Here is a 9,476-nt window from a genome sequence, read left to right as displayed (position 1 = left end):
GAGCTAAGTCTCCTACTATAAAAGGGCCACTCTGGGAACCCCTCTTTGCAGAGATTCCAAACATGGTAGCCATGTGAGGACCCTCTGTCCACTGGACCCTCTGTCCAGTGCCCTCCTTATCTCTACCTTCACCTTATCTCCTACTTCTAAACTCAATAATAAACCTCTTTTATCAATCTAGCTCACGGGCTAATAAATGCTTTTATTGGGGACTGGTGCTGCTACTAGACCTCATTTACCGCTGTATCCTTGGGCCAAATCCAAGGGGGTTACAGGGGAGCTTTGCTTGACTTCCTGTACCCCAAACCTGCCACTAGACCTTAACTAAACCCTAATTTCATTTAGGTACCCCAAATCTAGCCCTCAACATTTGATCCATACCTCAACAGTATATATATAAACATATTAACATAACATAATATATATAATATATACATATACTATATACACATATACAATACATATACATGCAATACAAATATATGTATATACAAGACTAAATGTATGTATATAATATATATATGTACATGTGTATGTAATGTATAATAACATAACAGAGCATGTAAGTGTGTGTGTATGGGTGTGAGTGTATTAGGGGGTATTCTACAATTCAAAGTAAAGGAATTTATTTTGTAATGGCCATGAAGTTGGGAGATCCCAACTAGACTTGGATTTTATAAGTTATTTTTGTGACATTAACTCTGGAGAAGTTTCTAGGTCTTAGTTTATACACCTGTAGAATTAAGTGATTGAATTAGTGGTTCTATGCTCCTTTCTACTCCCAAATTCTATGATTCTGACTACAATAATTCTTTTATTTTAATTCATAAACTTGTTTTGAGAGTTCACACACAAAAAATTCTAGAGTTGCCCTTATTTATTTATCATTAAATCCTTCATATGTGTTCCTTCCATTGGGTGAAGGAGAAATAATAAATAAATTAAAGGTGTGACTATGCTAAGTAATAATAACAAAGACATCTACTCCTAATGAATTGGCTCAATATTTGTTTCAGTTTTAAATGCTGGTTTCTTTTATTTTGATTTTGACTTTAACACTTTTCCAGGTAGAATCTTCTCACCTTCTATGAGGTAAGAGTCATCTCATTGATTGTCTTGAGTAAAAGGAAATGGCTCATGCATCTTTTCTACATTATAACAAATGTCCTTTTGCATTATAATTGAATGGTGATTGTTGTGTTCAATCAATGGGAAAGGTTAAAGGAGCTTCTCTGCCAGCATTTTTAATGGAGAAGTCGATTAAGATTCAGTTTAATCATTCTGGCTGCCTCAGAATTAAAGCAACAAAGACCATCAATGGCAGTATAATTACTAGTCTTTCTGTAAGTTTACACTGCTATTTATGCAGCTATAAATTTTGTTATAATGCACAATGTGTCCAGGTTAACTTGCTTTGTTTGGAATGTAAAATATTTCCCTTAATTGTATGGGGAGAAGAAATTGTTCTGATAAAGTATATATAATTCAATCTAATAAAAAAAAATCAGCTTGAGTCTGATTAAGTGAATCAGTGTGGTACTCAGTGTTAAATAGTTTAAAGTCACGGCCTTAACCTTGGGACACTTGAGACATATTTCAGTTTATTGAACATGGAGACTAACATCTCTCCCAGGTGACTATAAAGGGTCAAATGTATTATTCTAATCCCTGTTCCAAACAGAGAAAAGGTCATTATACAGTACTGACTGCATGCTGTAAAGAATGAAAAATTCACATTGGGGGCGTGGGTGCAAATCTATTTTAGACTTGGCCTTTAAAATGTTTTTAAAATTGAATGATTAAGTGGTGATGAACCAGAAAAAATACCTTGAAATTGATCCCATTTATTAATTAGTTTGCTCATGTAAAGGTCTTTCTATAAATAGTCAGAAGTCTAGAGAAAATTGTTCTTCTCGAATGGGGAGATGACTTTCAAATGAACCTTTTGGGGCTATAAGGATGATGTTTATACACATAGTTATATCTATTCAATAATTTTTCAGTCCATATGTTGTTGCTGTATAAGATATATAAAATGATCCAGCCCTGGACTTTTGAATACCTCGCCCAGCTGACTATAATTCAATGTAAGATTTATTCCTTTTTCAGCAAAATTATGAGATACCTATACTGAAGTATAGCATAAAACTATCTTCTAAGACTGTTTCACTGGAAGGTGGCTGCTGTGTGCGTGCTACAGCTTCTTGTAGTCAATTTATACAAGACTTACAAAAGTCAAAAATATAAAAATCTTTTATGTAATTCTACCCTATTCAGTCTATGTTCGTTCAATTTTATATCATATCTTAAATTTCTTCCATATAGATGACTGTCTAAAACTCAAAGTTTCAGAGTTTAACTTCTAAGGGCTGGAATAGTACATTGGAATTAAAAACAAAAAACAAAAAACAGCAAACAATCTGATATATTAACCCTGTGCAATGAAGATATGGTTTCAAATGCCACTTCAGATATTTATTGGCTATGTGACTCTGGATAAATCCCCTAATCTCTCTGTGACCCAGTTTCCTCAACTGCAAAATAGCCCTAGACACTCAATATCTCTGTGATTACTCAACTATAAAATGGAGATCATAATAGCACTTATTTTGCAGAGTTGTTATGAGGATAAAATGAGATATTTGTAAAGCACTTACCACAGTGTATGGTACCTAGTAATAACTAATTCATATTCTTATCCTTTCTTTTTCTCTTTCCTTCTCTTCAAACATGAAAATGGTTCCTCCAAATACTAAAATGACGATCATAGTATCCCATGAGTCACTTAACTTTTCAGTACCATATATCCTTCACTCCCCTTTTAATTCTGTTTCTATCTCTAGATTTTACCACTAGGCCTCATCCACTTTCTCATTTTGGAAAACTTGTTATCCCTTCCTTTGGTGAATTATTCCATGCATTTCCATTTTGAGAAAGAATTCAATGCCTTCCTTCCTTCTTCTGACTCTGTTTCTGACTCTTTAAGCTTCTTGATCATGGGTTCCTATGACTCATCCACTAATTTCATATATCATCTTCCTCCATTGAAATATAAACTCCTGGAAAGCACAGCATTCTGGTAAAATCATCTAAGAAGACCAGGATAAAATTAACATACCTCAAACCTGTGTGTGAGTTAGGGGAATGTCTTCTCCAAGAATGTGAAAACTTTCCCTAATAAAATGGGTGGATGACAATAATTTGAAGGCAACCAAAGCAGGTACTATGGAATATTTAGAACTTAGTCAAACATCAAAAATGCTAAAGTCATCTACTGAATGTGGGCCATCATCAGCCATCCTGACTTTTGTCTTGCCATTGGACCTCCATGACTGAAAGAGAGAATGAACCTGATGTCTTGGTGCAGCTCTGCATCACTTAAATCCATTTCACAAAATATTCAGGACATCACCCCTTGATGTCATTGATCTTCTTAAAAAACAAAAAATGAAAATAACAAGAAGTTCCTTTAAGGCAAGGTCAATCCTTTTGGTTTATATTTATATCCACAAACTTAGCATTGTTCAGACATTTGTCAATCAGATTATGAGTCTTTGTATCCTCATTTGGATTTTTTTTTTTTTTTTTTGTCAAAGATACTAAGGTGGCTTTACATTGTCTTCTTCAATTTATTTTGCAGATGAAAAAACTGAAGTAAATAGGGGTAAATGACCTGCCTACAGTCACACAGATAAGAAGTATCTAAGGCAATTTCAAACTCAGGAATATCATTGCACCTAACTCCAGGACTGGCTCTCCATTCACTGTCCACCTACCTAATCTATCTAGCATTTAGTGAATACTTAGTAAATGCTTATTGACTTAACCAATGGGGACCTTAAGTCAATGACATTAATACAAGATACCCTTAATTTCTGAGGGGTATTTTAGAATTCTCAGGACAGGAGGTAGCCTTGCTACTGCGCTTTAAGACTCATCTATGACAGTGACAGAATAATGGTCCTCAAAGATTATGCATGCTATACAATTTTTAGACCTGAATCTAAGGTACTATTCACTATCATTTTCTGTGCCTACTTTTGCGTTGAAGTCATTGAACATTAAAGTATATTTTAACTTGGTTTGAAGGATTTCAATGGAGTCTTTGTAGAATTTCTCTACTCTTCATCTTCTATATCATCAACTCATTTGTTGTTTCTCCAAGGTCAACTTGTGATTTATTTTCATTTAATTGCAACTTAGCCTTCCAAGTTATGTAACCAATAAGGATTAGATTTTTTTCAATTCTTTGCAAAAAAGGAATTATGTGCAAGAGAAAAAGCAAATCAACTGTCTCTATAATCTAGGACACGGTGAATCCCAATGAAGTAAAAAACTAGTGAACAAGAAGCACTGAAGGCCAAGGATATATATATATATATATAACCCCAATGCTTTTAATTCAGCACCATTTTCCTACCACCAGTCACATTCTGGCAGAGATGCACAAGCCACTCATGATTTATTTTTTCACTTAATGGAAGAAGAAACTTTAAAAATTAAAATAGTAACAAACAATTCTATAATCTTTGCCCTCTATACTTTAGTTTGAATTCTGTAAGGCAAGATGTGGTTTCAAAAATCTGGTGTCTATGAATTAGAACCAGTCATTTCATATCATTGAGATGCATTATCTTCCTCTAAAACATGTAAAGGTTGGGGAGATAACAGTCCAGGCCCTTTCCAGATCTAAAATTCCAATATTCTACTGTTTAGCTTATCCCTGAAAAACAAATTCTTTGAGCCCATCTTCCTCTGCCCAACTAGTAACTATTTTTTTCTTTTTCCATTTAAAAATTAACAACTCACCCTGTTTTTTTCTCATAACTCCCATTTATTTATTTGACATATAATTATACATGCTTTATTCAGTGTTTTCTTCAATATCAAAGTTAAAAACAACTACTGAAATCCAATTTCTTACAAAATCCTTATGCCATTTGACATCCCCCCCCCAACTATTAATCTTCCTCTCATTGTTACAAGTCCTGGTTGACTAGCATCAAATGAAACAGGTGTGGAGCAGAGGAACCACAAAATAAGAATTGCCCCTAAAAATTGGAGAAGTACATAAGGAGAATTTGGGAATAGACATTTGAACAGTTCACACTGTTGATGTTAATTTCCAAAATCACTGATAAGAAAGGTTTGAAGATGTTAAATTAGAAATTAATACATGACTCCCTCAATAGCAACCAAAGGAACTTCTATGGTATATCAAATACTACCTATATCCTACAAGAACTTGAATTCACTTTGGTAATTTTTAAAATAGTGGAATGAAGAAGGCACTAAATATGCATTTTATACACAGCTTAATAGATGTGAGATTTCTTTTTAAAAAGCTCAATTTTCTGTTTTGAAATGATCACAACTTAAATAACATGAATCATGCAAGTAAAGAAAAAGCAAATGTAATGGCAGGATTACAGGATGGTTTCTATTACAATGAGAGAGAGTTTGAGAGAAAAGAGGAAAAGGACGGAGGAGGAGAGAAAGAGAGAGAGAGACAGAGAGAGCGAGAGAGACAGAGAGGGAGAGAGACAGAGAGAGAGAGATAGATAGAGAGAGAGAGAGAGAGAGAGATGGAGAGAGAGAGATGGAGAGAGATGGAGAAGGTGAGGGTGAGGGCAAGGGCAATAGGTAGGGATATAGATAAAGAGAGATAGACAGAGAGGCAGAGAGACACAGAGAAACTGAGACAGAATCAGGGACAGAGAGACAGAGATAGAAGGAAACAGACAGACTCAGAAACATAAAGACAGGTAGAGACACAGAGAGAGAGAGACAGAGACAGAGAGACAGAAACAGAGAGACACACAGAGAGAGACAGAGAGAGAGAGAGAGAGAGAGAGAGAGAGAGAGAGAGAGAGAGAGAGAAATCTAGCCTTTTCCAATCTGGTAACATCATTTCTTCAGCACAGTTTTTCAGTCTGATGAGATTATTTGTTCGGTTCAGTGCAAGCTATGCTGAGGATGCTATCTATGTTCAATAGAAAACCTGATTGAGTCATATATTTGAGTGAATGTAGGCTTGTGAGCATAGAGGAGATGAGCATGCCAGAATGGAAATCATATGGGCCGGGAATTCCCCTTCTGTTGACCACAGAAGGTATAGGCATAATCCATCAAGAACAGAATGCATGGCATACTTTGTTCATTAGCATTTAAAGAGCATGTTTGGCACCAGACAACAAATACAATTCTTGCAAGATCTTGGCAGCAGAATATGTTTGTCAGTTAATGACAATCCACAGCTTTTTCAAGGAAAAGACTAATACTCAATGCTAAGCATGAAATTACTCTTCCAATTTTTCATACAAACTTTTACTTAGCACCGAACAGTAGAGGAAATGAATATTCTCTGAAGAAAGTTAAGGGCCAGGGAGGGTTGGGGAAGAAGGGCAGTGGGAAGGAAGAACTCGATTTTCTAAAGCCAAATGTAACTCAGAAGACTTAGTGAAAGAACAAAACAACACAGAAACACAAACATTCAATTAAAAATTTAACATTGAACATCACTACAACTAACAACTTGCTTAGTAATGACTTACATTATATTAATTAATTTCAAAATGCAATTTTTATACTTTATTATAATTTTTATTATAATTTTTCAATCATTTATTCCCAGGTCCTAAAATTGCTCATCTGATCATTCTTATTCATTGTACCTCCTATATGGTTATAGTGTGTATTCTGTTTCTGATTTCTTTGTTTTGTTCTATAAACTCTTTCCATATTTCTTTGTATTCCTCATCTTAAATGGATTATAGCATTTTGTTACATTAATGTACCATATTTATTTATCCGTTACAATAACTAATATCAATGGTGGCCTTAAAGAGAAGTAGACAAAATAATCAGGCCTGTGATGATCTATCATTTTGTCTTTGAAACTTTGGATCTGTATACATCTGTAGTTGACACAAAAATTCTTTTAATTGATTGTTGCATATTTATGTAGAACTATCTGGTTATATAACACACAGCTATGTTAAGGTTACAGAGATTAGGTGACTTGTCCATGGTGACACAACTAGTAAATGGAAATTTTTAGAGTAGAACTCAAGTTCTCTTGTTTTCAAATTCCATGTTTACTATGAAACTTCCACCCATTATTTCATGGATGCAGATTCCAATACTCTATGCCTTTTCATACTCTATAATTCTTATGAATGTCTTTTCTTAAATCTTCAAAAAACACAATACATGGCTTAGAGTTTTTCTTTTCATTTTCCTAAGATTTTGAGAAAACCAGTTTAGCGCTTAGGCTATCTATGCCTTTTCTCTCATTTTTCCTTTAAGGTCAGTCCACCTACTTTCCTGATCATACACAGACTCAGTATTGTCTTTTGTGTCACTTCTCACATGCAAGTCATTCTTAGAAACATGTTGCAGCTTACTTACATTCTTCCATTTCCGTTAGCCTTATTTGTAAAAAATGATTCTTCAGAAAGCATGATGTTCCATGGCTCATAGCCATATGGTAACCCTGAGAAAATGATGGTGTTAAAAACATTAGCTTTCATTCTCTGATTGATAAATTGTCAAAGGATATGAACAGACAATTTTTAGATGAAGAAATTAAAACCATTTGTAGTTATATGAAAAAAAAGCTTTAAATCACTATTGATCAGAGAAAAGCAAATCATGACAATTCTGAGGTACTACCATACACCTCTCAGATTGACTAAGATGTCAGGAAAAGAAAATGATGAATGTTGCAAAGAATGTGGAAAAACTGGAGTACAAATACATATTCAGCGGAGTTGTCAAGAGGTCCAGACATTTTGGAGAGCAATATGGAACTATGTCCAAAGGACTATCAACCAGTTTATCCCTTTTGAACCAGCAATATCACTATGGGGTCTGTATCTCAAAGAGAACATAAAAATGGAAAAGGACTCCCATGTATAAAAATGTTTATAGCAGCCCTTTTTATAGTGGCAGGGAACTGGAAGCTGAGTGGATGCCCATCATTTGGATGGCTGAATAAGTTATGGTATATGAATGTTATGGGATATTATTGTTCTTTAAGAAATGATCAGCAGGATGACTTCAGAAAGGCTTGGAGAGACTTGCATGAACTGATGCATGAATTGAAGTAAAGTGAGCAGAGCCAAGAGACCATTGTGCACAGCAAAAACAAGATTATATGATGGTCAGTTCTGATAATGTGGTTCTTTTCAACAGTGAGATGATTCAGGCCAAATATAGTGGACTTAAGATAGAAAGAGCCATCTATACCCAGAGAGAAGATCGTAAGGACTGAGTGTGGATCACAACATAGTATTCTCACTTTTTTGTTGTTATATGTGAGGTTTTTTCTTTCTATTTTTTTCCTTTTTAATCTCATTTTTCTTGTGCAGCAAGATCATTGTAGAAATATGTATAGGAGAATTGCACATGTTTAACATATATTAGATTACTTCCTCTCTGTAGGAGAAGGTGGAGAGAAAGAAGGTAGAGAAAAAAAATGGATAACAAGGTTTGGCAAGGGGGACTATCTATGCATATATGTTGAAAATAAAAATCTTTAAAAATAAAAAAAAAATTGGCTTTGTTGGCACCCATTTGTGTGACCTTGGGCAAGTCATTTAATTTCTGCATGCTTCAGTTTCTTCATTGATGAAACCAGCACAATACCTATCTCTTAAGGTTGTTGTAAGAAAATAGCAAAATATTTGTAAATCACTTTACTAACCACAAAGCACTTCATAAATATTTATATTCATTTTAAATTATTAAATTAGAATACAGGGAGTATCTAGAGACATTCCTCCAATCACATAGTCCTTATTTTCGCATTTGCCTGAGTGACCCTTGGGCTCATGAAGCATCCAGCATTGGAGATTAAAAGATATCACATGGATGTGGTCTCCTCAGCCGTGACCTTGTCCTATATTTCAAGCAGACTAAACTCTATCATGTTGAATGTGTCACTGTGACCAGATGAACTCAGTACTCAACAGAACCAGAAACAGGACTAGGTCTAGGACTATTCCTAGCTGTATTTGAAAACTTTGTCCTAGAAAAACTAATTAAAGCTAGTTGGATATATTAGTTCATCTGAAATGATTCAACTAAATACCTATTATGTCTATAGACATCAATCTCATTTAAGAAATGAGAATAATTTTCCCAATTGATAAATGGATCTGAGCAAGAAGTTTTTAGATGAAGAAATTATAGTTATTTGAAAAAAATGCCCTAAATCATTATAGATTAGAGAAATACAAATTAAAATAATGCTGAGGTATCACCTCATGGCTATCAGATTCATTAATATGACAAAAAAAGGAAAATGATAAATGTTAGAATATGGGAAAATTGGAACATTAATGTGTTGTTGGTGGAGTTGTGAAGTAATCTGACAAATTGGGAGAGCCATTTGGAACTATACCCAGAGTGCTAAAAAATTGTGCATACTGTTTGATCTAGTAGTGCCACTACTGGGTCTGAATCCCAAAGAG

This window comes from Sarcophilus harrisii, chromosome 3 (genome assembly GCF_902635505.1).
Source record: "Sarcophilus harrisii chromosome 3, mSarHar1.11, whole genome shotgun sequence".
NCBI classification, from domain to species: Eukaryota; Metazoa; Chordata; class Mammalia; order Dasyuromorphia; family Dasyuridae; genus Sarcophilus; species Sarcophilus harrisii.
Note: the sequence above shows the minus strand (reverse complement) of the source record.